General features: G+C 51.0%; 1 protein-coding gene across 4 annotated transcripts in view; it reads right to left on the bottom strand.

Annotated features, from left to right (window-relative positions):
• The window catches only part of CYRIB (CYFIP related Rac1 interactor B), a 209,557-nt gene that overhangs the window by 89,897 nt on the left and 101,933 nt on the right, over window positions 1–17,727 (bottom strand). For all 4 annotated transcript variants that reach the window (XM_066578793.1, XM_066578792.1, XM_066578795.1 and 1 more), the window contains one exon: window positions 568–644. The gene's annotated coding sequence lies outside the window, so the exon portion shown is untranslated. The remainder of the gene's footprint in view (window positions 1–567; window positions 645–17,727) is intronic.

The raw sequence follows: 17,727 nt of genomic DNA on the forward strand, positions 1-17,727 counted from the left end.
GCTGGCTAAAAGCCAACAACTCGCGAGCGGAAGGATTGTCGCTATTGCCCAGCCTCTACAGGAGGCGGCGACCGTCCCTGGCGGACACAATTGTATCACATTCAGTCACTAGGGAGTCTCAGCCAAGAAACAATTGATTCTCTTCACTGACAGCAAGCAGAGATAGCGTCAAGTTACAGAGGCACTCTGAATCGCACCAAACCCATGGCAGCGTGACACACCCATAGATTGGACTCCGCTTCCAACATCACATCCCCTGCCGGCTGCTGCGCCGCACCTTACACCAGACCACAGCGTCGCCGTCCGCAGACGCTTTCCAGCGAGGCGCCAGCTGCTTCCTCAGCCACGAGGCAGCGGAGGTTTGCCTGAACTGATTAAACAATAACGGCGGCGGCAGAGAGCGGATCTTACAAAGGGTTAAACTTCATAGGAAAAGTAGCCAAGGCAGGAAAATAAAGATGGCGGCCGGGAAGCAGCGCTGCGGAGCAGATTGTGGGGGAGTCCCACTAATCAGGACCCCCTATAAACGCGTACGGAAAAACTTACTGAGGTGGGAGGGGCACTTACCCGCTGAGGTCTCTTCAAGGGCCTCTGAGGATCTCCGGTCGCCGGAGCCGTTGGTGCGGCAGCTCAAGAGCGAAGATCTGAAAGGAAGACAAACACATCAGTCAGACGGAACAGCATGCTACCTGGCATTTATCTGCTCCAACCAACATGGCCGCCGTGTCGCAGAGCTGGGCGTGTCTGACCGACATGTCGCAGAGCTGGGCGTGTCTGACCGACATGTCGCAGAGCTGGGCGTGTCTGACCGACATGTCGCAGAGCTGGGCGTGTCTGACCGACATGTCGCAGAGCTGGGCGTGTCTGACCGACATGTCGCAGAGCTGGGCGTGTCTGACCGACATGTAGCAGAGCTGGGCGTGTCTGACCGACATGTAGCAGAGCTGGGCGTGTCTGACCGACATGTAGCAGAGCTGGGCGTGTCTGACCGACATGTAGCAGAGCTGGGCGTGTCTGACCGACATGTAGCAGAGCTGGGCGTGTCTGACCGACATGTAGCAGAGCTGGGCGTGTCTGACCGACATGTAGCAGAGCTGGGCGTGTCTGACCGACATGTAGCAGAGCTGGGCGTGTCTGACCGACATGTAGCAGAGCTGGGCGTGTCTGACCGACATGTAGCAGAGCTGGGCGTGTCTGACCGACATGTAGCAGAGCTGGGCGTGTCTGACCGACATGTGGCAGAGCTGGGCGTGTCTGACCGACATGTGGCAGAGCTGGGCGTGTCTGACCGACATGTAGCAGAGCTGGGCGTGTCTGACCGACATGTAGCAGAGCTGGGCGTGTCTGACCGACATGTAGCAGAGCTGGGCGTGTCTGACCGACATGTAGCAGAGCTGGGCGTGTCTGACCGACATGTAGCAGAGTTGTATGGCGCATTGGAAACACTGGTACTATATAATTTCAGAATCATTACTAGTCTCCTATACGAAGGGCAAATGTCACCCCAAGAACAGCGCCATCAGTATGCATTTGTGGGACCGCCACTCCATTTAGTTCTACGGAGCTTGGCGCAGCGTTCTGTGGCTCCCCCGTTGGAATAAACAACTTTCATAGAGAAAGGGTTAAATTATGAAAAGCATGTAATACAAAAATGAGTCCCCCCCCCCCCCCCCCCCCGACTCCTCCCCCCCCCCCCTCCCCGGCTGCTACCACTGGCTGTCCCCAATTCCAGGGTCTCTGGTGTTTAATTAGCCGGGTCCTCGGGGGCGCTCAGCCCGACTTCAAGGAGACAGAAGCTCGTCAGCGCATTCATTAACATCTTCCCCTCCGCGCCTTCGGACCAGCGCCGGGGAAATACTCCGCTGTCTGGGGTCAGGCTGCGCCGGGTCACTGGGCCGGGCCGCCACAGAAGGGCTCACGCTTCATGCCAGCGCCTGCAAGACGACACCAGACCATCTCTAAAGGCTTCAATACCAGCACAACCAGCAGCCGAGGGCGACAGGGAATCATCAGCCGGCTGTTCTAACGAGCGGACGTCATGTGACGACTGCAGATGCACTAAGGGGTTAAAGTCCTCCAGTCGTGGCGGCACATCAGCAAGACGGGCAGTCACCACTCACCACCTCGCAGGCTATAGCAGGAGGCTTTCATAACTTCTTTCTTTGCTCCGACTTCCAGTAAATGTGTCAAGTGGGCGGTCCATAAAAGTTCTAGCTGATTATGACAGGTCTGATGGATATTGCTGAGAGTCAAATGGCTGCCACAGGAGGCTCCAACCACCCGACTGCAGAAGGAGCCCCCCTCTCCGACCCGACTGCCGCGGGAGCCCCCCCCCTCCCCACCTCCGACCCGACTGCCGCGGGAGCCCCCCCCCCCCCACCTCCGACCCGACTGCCGCGGGAGCCCCCCCCCCACCTCCGACCCGACTGCCGCGGGAGCCCCCCCCCCCCCCCCACCTCCGACCCGACTGCCGCGGGAGCCCCCACCTCCCCACCTCCGACCCGACTGCCGCGGGAGCCCCCACCTCCCCACCTCCGACCCGACTGCCGCGGGAGCCCCCCCCCCCCACCTCCGACCCGACTGCCGCGGGAGCCCCCACCTCCGACCCGACTGCCGCGGGAGCCCCCCCCCCCCCCACCTCCGACCCGACTGCCGCGGGAGCCCCCACCTCCGACCCGACTGCCGCGGGAGCCCCCACCTCCCCACCTCCGACCCGACTGCCGCGGGAGCCCCCACCTCCCCACCTCCGACCCGACTGCCGCGGGAGCCCCCACCTCCCCACCTCCGACCCGACTGCCGCGGGAGCCCCCACCTCCCCACCTCCGACCCGACTGCCGCGGGAGCCCCCCCCCCCCACCTCCGACCCGACTGCCGCGGGAGCCCCCACCTCCCCACCTCCGACCCGACTGCCGCGGGAGCCCCCACCTCCGACCCGACTCCCGCGGGAGCCCCCCCCCCCCCCTCCGACTGATAATCGCTGCGGGTGAAATCATCTCCCGTCTCCAGGTCTCATATCAGTAGTTCTAGAATACCGATCAACCAGAGCCAACATACAAGGGGTGCAAGCGTGCAGGGACCCCATCTGGAAGGAAACGGTATGGCAGACATGGAGCAATGAGGGGCCCCCGGATCACCCCACAGTGCTACACGAGGGGCCCCCGGATCACCCCACAGTGCTACACGAGGGGCCCCGGATCACCCCACATCGCTACACGAGGGGCCCCGGATCACCCCACATCGCTACACGAGGGGCCCCGGATCACCCCACATCGCTACACGAGGGGCCCCGGATCACCCCACATCGCTACACGAGGGGCCCCGGATCACCCCACATCGCTACACGAGGGGCCCCGGATCACCCCACATCGCTACACGAGGGGCCCCGGATCACCCCACATCGCTACACGAGGGGCCCCGGATCACCCCACATCGCTACACGAGGGGCCCCGGATCACCCCACATCGCTACACGAGGGGCCCCGGATCACCCCACATCGCTACACGAGGGGCCCCGGATCACCCCACATCGCTACACGAGGGGCCCCGGATCACCCCACATCGCTACACGAGGGGCCCCGGATCACCCCACATCGCTACACGAGGGGCCCCGGATCACCCCACATCGCTACACGAGGGGCCCCGGATCACCCCACATCGCTACACGAGGGGCCCCGGATCACCCCACATCGCTACACGAGGGGCCCCGGATCACCCCACATCGCTACACGAGGGGCCCCGGATCACCCCACATCGCTACACGAGGGGCCCCGGATCACCCCACATCGCTACACGAGGGGCCCCGGATCACCCCACATCGCTACACGAGGGGCCCCGGATCACCCCACATCGCTACACGAGGGGCCCCGAATCACCCCACATCGCTACACGAGGGGCCCCGAATCACCCCACAGTGCTACACGAGGGGCCCCGAATCACCCCACAGTGCTACACGAGGGGCCCCGAATCACCCCACAGTGCTACACGGGGGGCCCCGGATCACCTCACATCGGGTCTCATCAGACGGAGCCTCTGTGGGATGTGCTGGACAACATGTCCGATCCATGGAGGTTGGCAACTTCCAGGACCTGCACAGGACTGCTCAGAGGGGTCCGGGCCCCGTGGGTCATGAGGGGCCCACACAATACGAGGCAGGTAGAGGAGACCATCAGAGGTGTCCGGGCCCTATGGGTCATGAGGGGCCCACGCAATACGAGGCAGGAGGTTTAATGTTCTGGTTGGTGGGTGTACAGTATATTGATGAGACCATCAGAGGGGCCCGGGCCCCGCACAGTATGAGGCAGGGGGTTTAATGTTGGACCCTAGCGATCAGTACCAAACCCAGGCGGGCCCCCAGCGACCAGCAGCGGACGGCAGAGGGCGGCGCCCCCAGCGACCAGCAGCGGACGGCAGAGGGCGGCGCCCCCAGCAGCGGACGGCAGAGGGCGGCGCCCCCAGCCACCAATTTGTAGTTGTGTACAGGCCAAGTGTAATCTCAGAAGGCGCTGCGGCCCAGTAGTCGGCGTGCAGTGCCACCACACGTCCTGATCACCGAGGGGCAGCCTGCAGGGGGGACACTGGGCACCAGAGCTCGTGTGGCAGCGCCAGTGACCCTCCTTTATGGGACCCTCCTTCTGCTAAATATTGCTTTGCACAATGCAAAAAAGACCCAAAGAAACTGCGCGCCAAATTAACATTCCAGGAACGGAATGCGAGAAACTGAAAGATTTTAGCGTGTGAAATGGAGAACTGAAGTAATTGGCTTCCACCACGGCCGGCGAGTGCAGCGGCAGCTGTCAGACCGCGGCCAGAACATCCCGCAGCAAGGGGCGGCGGGCGGCGCACAGAGGGGCGGCGGGCGGCGCACAGAGGGGCGGCGGGCGGCGCACAGAGGGGCGGCGGGCGGCGCACAGAGGGGCGGCGGGCGGCGCACAGAGGGGCGGCGGGCGGCGCACAGAGGGGCGGCGGGCGGCGCACAGAGGGGCGGCGGGCGGCGCACAGAGGGGCGGCGGGCGGCGCACAGAGGGGCCTCCACAGAGCCAACGGTCAGCGACGGGAACCAGTCAGCATGCACATCAATATAAAACACTACATCCCCCACAATGCCATGCAGCAGGGCATCGTAGACACAACTTCTGGTATGATGAGGGGATAGGACAATACAACGCAGGATTAGAGAAAAGGGCCTGAAAACAGCACCCCAAAAGGCCGTGTCTGGTACTGCAGAATTCAAGTGAATGAGGTGAACCGCAACACCAGACACACCAGAGGTGGCGCTATTCTGACACCTGCTTTAAAAGGGTTGTGCAAAGACGGCGCCCCCTGTTCCTTTCTCCTTTTAGCGCAGTCCCCTCTCCCGGGACCCCCTTTATGTCCCACAATGAACAGCTGTTCAGTCAGAGACTGCCATCCCGGCAGTGAGACAGTGGGGGCGCTGCAGGGGAAATGGTGGCGGGCGGCACCTCTCCCCAGAGTGGGATTAGGGGTGATCCCCCGGGGGCGGAGGAGGGGGGGGGCGCTGAGAGCGGGGGCTGGGCCTGATCCGCCGATTGCTGGGGGAGCCATCCTGCTGGCATGGGCACTCACATCCTGTGCCCCATGATGCATCGCTGCCACCTGTGACTGGCAGTCACCCGCCTTCCGTTGTCGGTCTAGGAGGACTGCCCGGGACTGAGCAGGTAAGTGCGCTTTGTGCTCCATTGTCTTAACCCTTTTAATTGCAATTTAGAATGGTCACTTCTGCCTGGACGCCGCTTTAACCCCTTCAGTGTCAGGTGGTGCAGGACCGCCCTCCGGCATCGATGGGCAGCTGTGCCTGCTATATACAGGCCCGCTGCCGGCTGCTTCTGACAACTGACACCCTCCGGCAACAGCTGCAATCAGCGCTCGGCTGATCATGGCTGTTAACACTTTAAATGCTGTCCATTCTAACAGTACATTTTAACTCTTTCCAATCCAATTTGTATTCTGGTTTTCCTAGGGGGCTTACTCTTTTTCTGCTGTTATACAATGGTGCTATCTGCTGGCTAAGGCCAGTAATGCATGAGGTGACACGTTGGATAGGCTCCAACAGCAGAGAGGCTGGCAATATACAGTAAGAGAACCCCGATGGACGTCTTCCAACATCAGAGTTGTACAGTCTTAAATCATAATGTCTTCAGAGGTCAGACAGTGGATTGGAAAGGGTTAAATGCCGCGACCAGGATTCGGGTGCCCCCCTCCAAAGGGGGATCCTACGGTGAACGCCAACGTCCCGCAGTTCCCAAAGACCTCCCACAAGCCAGCGCTGCAGGAAGCTCCGCCCCCTCGGGGGTCTTTTATTTCCGCGGGCGTAAAAAACCTTTTTATTTCTCCAAGACACAAGTCTTTATAAGGTTGTGCAGGCGGTATAGGCGCGGCGGCATGACGGTACACGAGTCACAGGTACCGCTGCGTCCTCCTAGACCGCGGACGGCGCTTCCTGCACACCCCGAAACACGGCGTGAAGCCATAAAAGTGTAGAAACGGCAAATAACCCTTTCATGTCACCCGGTAAAGCAGCGCAATTCCCGCAGCGGTGCGGAGCGCGTTGTGCGCGTACAAGTCACTACTCATTAGTGGGTACGGAGACGCAGCACTGGGGAGCGGCGGGCAGCAGCAGCGAACGTGCCATGGCCGAGTGACGGTCCTCAGACGCGCTGACACAGTTACAGGCCGCATCTATACCACCCAGCCGGGCGGCCCGCTGCTCTACATTGGCGCAGTCAGACGAGCGGCTCTCAAGCAAGTTATTATACGTGTAAAACAAGACACGATCCACTTTACTGCGTATACCAAAGAGGCGGCGCGACGTCCGCAGGACCGCGCAGACATACGGGGAATTACTGCGCATGGGCGCAGGTCCGCATGGGCGCAGGTCCGCATGGGCGCAGGTCCGCATGGGCGCAGGTCCGCATGCTTTATTTAGTACACAACAATTACGGGAGCAACAGAAAAAACGCAAGAAGGGCCAAACTGCACCCCGAGAAACGCAGCGCATCCGCAAGCACATACGGGGCCGTTGACACAGCCAATAGCGGCACATGTGGCACCCACAACCCTCGGCCCTGTGATGTGTGATGCGCAGCTCGGCCGTCGTCAGGACACCTCAGGATGTGCGGTCAGAACGCGTCCGTCCGCACCAGGTCTGCGCCCGCCTACCCCTGTGAGGCAGCATTGGTCATGGCACTGAACAGCTTAAACAGCTGAGAGCCTCCGCTGATCGCACGATTATCCGGATCTCAGACAGATCAGAGCGCTTACAGATTACAGGCCGGCGCCAGGTAATAATACCTCCAAACAGTCAGCGTGGCAGCGGCTCAGAGCTGGCATCGCCTCGCCAGCCTCTAACTGGGCAAAAGCAAGGTGCAGCCAAGTGTAAGCAATGTAACCAGTAGTGCACGGCGCGGGGCCAGCCGGACACCTCCCCGCGTCACTCTGCAGGAACGATGCATTATATAAAAGGTGCAGCCTCCCGTAATGCGGAACGTCTGATAATCCGGCAACAGTCAGGTACTAATAACAAGAAAACGGAGGATAAAACTCGTCCCACCGCCAGCAGCGCAAAGAGGTAAAGTAACAGACGCAGCCGGCCGAGCGGTCAGCCCAGACATGACACCGCGCACCCCACTGATACTGTGCTGCGCCCTCAGGCAGTCACATTATACCTCTCGGCTATATCCTGTGAGTGATGGCGCCGATCCGCAGCACCGCTACCAACCGAACGGCGCAGGAGCGGCGGCTGTATCCGCATACGCAGATATATACGATAAAACAGCAAACGCCTCAAACTACTTCTCTGTCCCAGATTACGCAATTCCAACCGGCTGATGTGATTGGCGCTGCGGCATTCAGCAGCAAACTGCAGCAGTTCATGTGACCGCAGCAGCCGCAAGTCCGATCTTGTCATACGAGAAGGACGAAACGGCCAGAAGCTTCCATCATCCACACCGAGCAGACGGACTATAATTAATAGCAACCAATCACAGCGCAGCTTTCATGTTTCCTCCGCTGTATAATATATAACAACCAATCACAGCACAGCTTTCATGTTACCTCAGCAGTATAATATATAACAACCAATCACAGCGCAGCTTTCATGTTACCTCAGCGGTATAATTTCCAAGAACATACCTACTATAATACTGCCCCCTATGTCCAAGAACATACCAACTATAATACTGCCCCCTATGTCCAAGAATATACCTACTATAATACTGCCCCCTATGTCCAAAAATATACCTACTATAATACTGCCCCCATGTACAAGAATATAACTACTATAATACTGCCCCCTATGTACAAGAATATAACTACTATAATACTGCCCCCTATGTACAAGAATATAACTACTATAATACTGCTCCTATGTACAAGAATATAACTACTATAATACTGCCCCCTATGTACAAGAATATACCAACTAAAATACTGCCCCCTATGTACAAGAATATAACTACTATAATACTGCCCCTATGTACAGGAATATAACTACTATAATACTGCCCCCTATGTCCAAGAATATACCTACTATAATACTGCCCCCTATGTACAAGAATATAACTACTATAATACTGCCCCCTATGTACAAGAATATAACTACTATAATACTGCCCCCTATGTACAAGAATATAACTACTATAATACTGCCCCTATGTACAAGAATATAACTACTATAATACTGCCCCCTATGTACAAGAATATAACTACTATAATACTGCCTCCTATGTACAAGAATATAACTACTATAATACTGCCCCCTATGTACAAGAATATAACTACTATAATACTGCCCCCTATGTACAAGAATATAACTACTATAATACTGCTCTCTATGTACAAGAATATAACTACTATAATACTGCTCCTATGTACAAGAATATAACTACTATAATACTGCTCTCTATGTACAAGAATATAACTACTATAATACTGCTCTCTATGTACAAGAATATAACTACTATAATACTGCCCCCTATGTACAAGAATATAACTACTATAATACTGCCCCCTATGTACAAGAATATAACTACTATAATACTGCCCCCTATGTACAAGAATATAACTACTATAATACTGCCCCCTATGTACAAGAATATAACTGCTATAATACTGCCCCCTATGTACAAGAATATAACTGCTATAATACTGTCCCCTATGTACAAGAATATAACTGCTATAATACTGCCCCCTATGTACAAGAATATAACTACTATAATACTGCCCCCTATGTACAAGAATATAACTACTATAATACTGCCTCCTATGTACAAGAATATAACTACTATAATACTGCCCCTATGTACAAGAATATAACTACTATAATACTGCCCCCTATGTACAAGAATATAACTACTATAATACTGCTCCTATGTACAAGAATATAACTGCTATAATACTGCCCCCTATGTACAAGAATATAACTGCTATAATACTGCCCCCTATGTACAAGAATATAACTACTATAATACTGCCTCCTATGTACAAGAATATAACTACTATAATACTGCCCCCTTTGTACAAGAATATAACTACTATAATACTGCCCCCTATGTACAAGAATATACCAACTAAAATACTGCCCCCTATGTACAAGAATATAACTACTATAATACTGCCCCTATGTACAGGAATATAACTACTATAATACTGCCCCCTATGTACAAGAACTACTATAATACTGCCCCCTATGTCCAAGAATATACCTACTATAATACTGCCCCCTATGTACAAGAAAATAACTACTATAATACTGCCCCCTATGTACAAGAATATAACTACTATAATACTGCCCCCTATGTACAAGAATATAACTACTATAATACTGCCCCTATGTACAAGAATATAACTACTATAATACTGCCCCCTATGTAGAAGAATATAACTACTATAATACTGCCCCCTATGTACAAGAATAGCAAATCCTATAATACTGCCCCCTATGTACAAGAATATAACTACTATAATATTGTCCCCTATGTACAAGAATATAACTGCTATAATACTGCCCCCTATGTACAAGAATATAACTATTATAATACTGCCCCCTATGTACAAGAATATAACTGCTATAATACTGCTCCTGTGTACAAGAATATAACTGCTATAATACTGCCCCCTATGTACAAGAATATAACTACTATAATACTGCCCCCTATGTACAAGAATATAACTACTATAATACTGCCTCCTATGTACAAGAATATAACTACTATAATACTGCCCCCTATGTACAAGAATATAACTACTATAATACTGCTCCTATGTACAAGAATATAACTACTATAATACTGTCCCCTATGTACAAGAATATAACTACTGTAATACTGCCCTCTATGTACAAGAATATAACTACTATAATACTGCCTCGTATGTACAAGAATATAACTACTATAATACTTCTCCCCTATGTACAAGAATATAACTACTATAATACTTCTCCCCTATGTACAAGAATATAACTACTATAATACTTCTCCCCTATGTACAAGAATATAACTACTATAATACTTCTCCCCTATGTACAAGAATATAACTACTATAATACTGCCTCCTATGTACAAGGATATAACTACTATAATACGGTCCCCTATGTACAAGAATATAACTACTGTAATACTGCCCCTATGTACAAGAATATAACTACTATAATACTGCCTCGTATGTACAAGAATATAACTACTATAATACTGCTCCTATGTACAAGAATATAACTACTATAATACTGCTCCTATGTACAAGAATATAACTACTATAATACTGCCCCCTATGTACAAGAATATAACTACTATAATACTGCCCACTATGTACAAGAATATAACTACTATAATACTGCCCCCTATGTTCAAGAATATAACTACTATAATACTGCCCCCTATGTACAAGAATATAACTACTATAATACTGCTCCTATGTACAAGAATATAACTACTATAATACTGCCTCCTATGTACAAGAATATAACTACTATAATACTGCTCCTATGTACAAGAATATAACTTCTATAATACTGCCCCCTATGTACAAGAATATAACTACTATAATACTGCCTCCTATGTACAAGAATATAACTACTATAATACTGCTCCTATGTACAAGAATATAACTACTATAATACTGCACCCTATGTACAAGAATATAACTACTATAATACTGCACCCCTATGTACAAGAATATAACTACTATAATACTGCCCCCCTATGTACAAGAATATAACTACTATAATACTGCCCCCCTATGTACAAGAATATAACTACTATAATACTGCCCCCCTATGTACAAGAATATAACTACTATAATACTGCCCCCTATGTACAAGAATATAACTACTATAATACTGCCCCGTGTACAAGAATATAACTACTATAATACTGCCTCCTATGTACAAGAATATAACTACTATAATACTGCCCCCTATGTACAAGAATATAACTACTATAATACTGCCCCCTATGTACAAGAATATAACTACTATAATACTGCCCCCTATGTACAAGAATATATCTACTATAATACTGCCCCCTATGTACAAGAATATAACTACTATAATACTGCCCCCTATGTACAAGAATATAACTACTATAATACTGCCCCCTATGTACAAGAATATAACTACTATAATACTGCCCCCTATGTACAAGAATATAACTACTATAATACTGCCCCCTATGTACAAGAATATAACTACTATAATACTGCTCCCATGTACAAGAATATAACTACTATAACACTGCCCCCTATGTACAAGAATATAACTACTATAATACTGCCCCCTATGTACAAGAATATAACTACTATAATACTGCTCCTATGTACAAGAATATAACTACTATAATACTGCCTCCTATGTACAAGAATATAACTACTATAATACTGCTCCTATGTACAAGAATATAACTACTATAATACTGCACCCTATGTACAAGAATATAACTACTATAATACTGCCCCCCTATGTACAAGAATATAACTACTATAATACTGCCCCCCTATGTACAAGAATATAACTACTATAATACTGCCCCCTATGTACAAGAATATAACTACTATAATACTGCCCCGTGTACAAGAATATAACTACTATAATACTGCCTCCTATGTACAAGAATATAACTACTATAATACTGCCCCCTATGTACAAGAATATAACTACTATAATACTGCCCCCTATGTACAAGAATATATCTACTATAATACTGCCCCCTATGTACAAGAATATAACTACTATAATACTGTCCCCTATGTACAAGAATATAACTACTATAATACTGCCCCCTATGTACAAGAATATAACTACTATAATACTGCCCCCTATGTACAAGAATATAACTACTATAATACTGCCCCCTATGTACAAGAATATAACTACTATAATACTGCCCCCTATGTACAAGAATATAACTACTATAATACTGCTCCCATGTACAAGAATATAACTACTATAACACTGCCCCCTATGTACAAGAATATAACTACTATAATACTGCCCCCTATGTACAAGAATATAACTACTATAATACTGCTCCTATGTACAAGAATATAACTACTATAATATTGCCCCCTATGTACAAGAATATAACTACTATAATACTGCCCCCTATGTACAAGAATATAACTACTATAATACTGCTCCCTATGTACAAGAATATAACTACTATAATACTGCTCCTATGTACAAGAATATAACTACTATAATACTGCCCCCTATGTACAAGAATATAACTACTATAATACTGCCCCCTATGTATAAGAATATAACTACTATAATACTGCCCCCTATGTACAAGAATATAACTACTATAATACTGCCCCCTATGTACAAGAATATATCTACTATAATACTGCCCCCTATGTACAAGAATATAACTACTATAATACTGCCCCCTATGTACAAGAATATAACTACTATAATACTGCCCCCTATGTACAAGAATATAACTACTATAACACTGCCCCCTATGTACAAGAATATAACTACTATAATACTGCCCCCTATGTACAAGAATATAACTACTATAATACTGCTCCTATGTACAAGAATATAACTACTATAATATTGCCCCCTATGTACAAGAATATAACTACTATAATACTGCCCCCTATGTACAAGAATATAACTACTATAATACTGCCCCCTATGTACAAGAATATAACTACTATAATACTGCCCCCTATGTACAAGAATATATCTACTATAATACTGCCCCCTATGTACAAGAATATAACTACTATAATACTGCCCCCTATGTACAAGAATATAACTACTATAACACTGCCCCCTATGTACAAGAATATAACTACTATAATACTGCCCCCCTATGTACAAGAATATAACTACTATAATACTGCCCCCTATGTACAAGAATATAACTACTATAATACTGCCCCGTGTACAAGAATATAACTACTATAATACTGCCTCCTATGTACAAGAATATAACTACTATAATACTGCCCCCTATGTACAAGAATATAACTACTATAATACTGCCCCCTATGTACAAGAATATATCTACTATAATACTGCCCCCTATGTACAAGAATATAACTACTATAATACTGTCCCCTATGTACAAGAATATAACTACTATAATACTGCCCCCTATGTACAAGAATATAACTACTATAATACTGCCCCCTATGTACAAGAATATAACTACTATAATACTGCCCCCTATGTACAAGAATATAACTACTATAATACTGCCCCCTATGTACAAGAATATAACTACTATAATACTGCTCCCATGTACAAGAATATAACTACTATAACACTGCCCCCTAAGTACAAGAATATAACTACTATAATACTGCCCCCTATGTACAAGAATATAACTACTATAATACTGCTCCTATGTACAAGAATATAACTACTATAATATTGCCCCCTATGTACAAGAATATAACTACTATAATACTGCCCCCTATGTACAAGAATATAACTACTATAATACTGCTCCCTATGTACAAGAATATAACTACTATAATACTGCTCCTATGTACAAGAATATAACTACTATAATACTGCCCCCTATGTACAAGAATATAACTACTATAATACTGCCCCCTATGTACAAGAATATAACTACTATAATACTGCCCCCTATGTATAAGAATATAACTACTATAATACTGCCCCCTATGTACAAGAATATAACTACTATAATACTGCCCCCTATGTACAAGAATATATCTACTATAATACTGCCCCCTATGTACAAGAATATAACTACTATAATACTGCCCCCTATGTACAAGAATATAACTACTATAATACTGCCCCCTATGTACAAGAATATAACTACTATAACACTGCCCCCTATGTACAAGAATATAACTACTATAATACTGCCTCCTATGTACAAGAATATAACTACTATAATACTGCTCCTATGTACAAGAATATAACTACTATAATATTGCCCCCTATGTACAAGAATATAACTACTATAATACTGCCCCCTATGTACAAGAATATAACTACTATAATACTGCCCCCTATGTACAAGAATATAACTACTATAATACTGCCCCCTATGTACAAGAATATATCTACTATAATACTGCCCCCTATGTACAAGAATATAACTACTATAATACTGTCCCCTATGTACAAGAATATAACTACTATAATACTGCCCCCTATGTACAAGAATATAACTACTATAATACTGCCCCCTATGTACAAGAATATAACTACTATAACACTGCCCCCTATGTACAAGAATATAACTACTATAATACTGCCCCCTATGTACAAGAATATAACTACTATAATACTGCTCCTATGTACAAGAATATAACTACTATAATATTGCCCCCTATGTACAAGAATATAACTACTATAATACTGCCCCCTATGTACAAGAATATAACTACTATAATACTGCCCCTATGTACAAGAATATAACTACTATAATACTGCCTCCTATGTACAAGAATATAACTACTATAATACTGCTCCCTATGTACAAGAATATAACTACTATAATACTGCCTCCTATGTACAAGAATATAACTACTATAATACTGCTCCCTATGTACAAGAATATAACTACTATAATACTGCCCCCTATGTACAAGAATATAACTACTATAATACTGCCCCCTAGGTACAAGAATATAACTACTATAATACTGCCCCTATGTACAAGAATATAACTACTATAATACTGCTCCTATGCACAAGAATATAACTACTATTATACTGCTCCTATGTACAAGAATATAACTACTATAATACTGCCCCCCTGATGATGCAGTGATTACGCTCGGCTCAGCGACGTATTACCGTATGCATGTAACGGTATATATCAGTACAGTCACAGCGGTGCTGCTCAGTAGGTTGAAGGGCGGGGGTGGGAGCTGCTCACAGGTGGCAGAGCGGCAGTGCCCAATGGGTCGGCTAGGGGACTGGTCACAGGTGGCATAGAGCAGCGGTGCCCAGCGGGTTGGGGTCAGGGGGGCTGCTGCAGGTGGCACAGAGTGGCGCTGCCCAGTGGGTCGGAGTTAGGGGAGCTGCTCACAGGTGGCACAGAGTGGCGCTGCCCAGTGGGTCGGAGTTAGGGGAGCTGTTCACAGGTGGCACAGAGTGGCGCTGCCCAGTGGGTCGGAGGGAGGAGGCTCACAGGTGGCACAGAGCTGCGCTGCCCAGCGGGTCAGAGGGGGGGGGGGGGTGGGGGGGGACTGCTCACCAGTGGCACAGAGTGGTGCTGCCCAGTGGGTCGGATGGGGGCTGCTCACAGGTGGCACAGAGCGGCGCGGCCCAGTGGGTCAGATGGGGGAGCTGCTCACCAGTGGTAGAGCGGCGTTGCCCAGCGGGTCAGGGATGGGGGGGGCTGCTTACTAGTGGCACAGAGCCACACTGCCCAGCAGGTTGGAGGGCGGAGCTGCTCACAGGTGGCATAGAACGGCGGGTGCCCAACGGGTCGGAGGGGGGGAGCTGCTCACAGGTGGCACAGAGCAGCACAAGCCAGTGGGTCGGAGGGGTGGGGTGGTGGGGTGGGGGAGCTGCTCAAAGGTGGCACAGAGCCGCACTGCCGAGCCGGTCGGAAGGGGGCGGCTCACGGGTGGCACAGAGCGGCGCTGCCCAGCCGGTCGGAAGGGGGCTGCTCACGGGTGGCACAGAGCGGCGCTGCCCAGCCGGTCGGAAGGGGGCTGCTCACGGGTGGCACAGAGCGGCGCTGCCCAGCCGGTCGGAAGGGGGCTGCTCACGGGTGGCACAGAGCGGCGCTGCCCAGCCGGTCGGAAGGGGGCTGCTCACGGGTGGCACAGAGCGGCGCTGCCCAGCCGGTCGGAAGGGGGGCTGCTCACGGGTGGCACAGAGCGGCGCTGCCCAGCCGGTCGGAAGGGGGCTGCTCACGGGTGGCACAGAGCGGCGCTGCCCAGCCGGTCGGAAGGGGGCTGCTCACGGGTGGCACAGAGCGGCGCTGCCCAGCCGGTCGGAAGGGGCTGCTCACGGGTGGACGGAAGGGGCTGCTCACGGGTGGCACAGAGCGGCGCTGCCCAGCCGGTCGGAAGGGGGCTGCTCACGGGTGGCACAGAGCGGCGCTGCCCAGCCGGTCGGAAGGGGGGCTGCTCACGGGTGGCACAGAGCGGCGCTGCCCAGCCGGTCGGAAGGGGGCTGCTCACGGGTGGCACAGAGCGGCGCTGCCCAGCCGGTCGGAAGGGGGCTGCTCACGGGTGGCACAGAGCGGCGCTGCCCAGCCGGTCGGAAGGGGGCTGCTCACGGGTGGCACAGAGCGGCGCTGCCCAGCCGGTCGGAAGGGGGCTGCTCACGGGTGGCACAGAGCGGCGCTGCCCAGCCGGTCGGAAGGGGGCTGCATACAGGTGGCACAGAGCGGCGCTGCCCAGCCGGTCGGAAGGGGGCTGCTCACAGGTGGCACAGAGCGGCGCTGCCCAGCCGGTCGGAAGGGGGCTGCTCACAGGTGGCACAGAGCGGCGCTGCCCAGCCGGTCGGAAGGGGGCTGCTCACAGGTGGCACAAAGCGGCGCTGCCCAGCCGGTCGGAAGGGGGCTGCTCACAGGTGGCACAGAGCGGCGCTGCCCAGCCGGTCGGAAGGGGGCTGCTCACAGGTGGCACAGAGCGGCGCTGCCCAGCCGGTCGGAAGGGGGCTGCTCACAGGTGGCACAGAGCGGCGCTGCCCAGCCGGTCGGAAGGGGGCTGCTCACAGGTGGCACAGAGCGGCGCTGCCCAGCCGGTCGGAAGGGGGCTGCTCACAGGTGGCACAGAGCGGCGCTGCCCAGCCGGTCGGAAGGGGGCTGCTCACAGGTGGCACAGAGCGGCGCTGCCCAGCCGGTCGGAAGGGGGCTGCTCACAGGTGGCACAGAGCGGCGCTGCCCAGCCGGTCGGAAGGGGGCTGCTCACAGGTGGCACAGAGCGGCGCTGCCAGCCGGTCGGAAGGGGGCTGCTCACAGGTGGCACAGAGCGGCGCTGCCCAGCCGGTCGGAAGGGGGCTGCTCACAGGTGGCACAGAGCGGCGCTGCCCAGCCGGTCGGAAGGGGGCTGCTCACAGGTGGCACAGAGCGGCGCTGCCCAGCCGGTCGGAAGGGGGCTGCTCACAGGTGGCACAGAGCGGCGCTGCCCAGCCGGTCGGAAGGGGGCTGCTCACAGGTGGCACAGAGCGGCGCTGCCCAGCCGGTCGGAAGGGGGCTGCTCACAGGTGGCACAGAGCGGCGCTGCCCAGCGGGTCGGAGGGGGGCTGCTCACAGGTGGC

The sequence above is a fragment of the Eleutherodactylus coqui genome, chromosome 9, assembly GCF_035609145.1.
Source record: "Eleutherodactylus coqui strain aEleCoq1 chromosome 9, aEleCoq1.hap1, whole genome shotgun sequence".
Classification (NCBI taxonomy): Eukaryota; Metazoa; Chordata; class Amphibia; order Anura; family Eleutherodactylidae; genus Eleutherodactylus; species Eleutherodactylus coqui.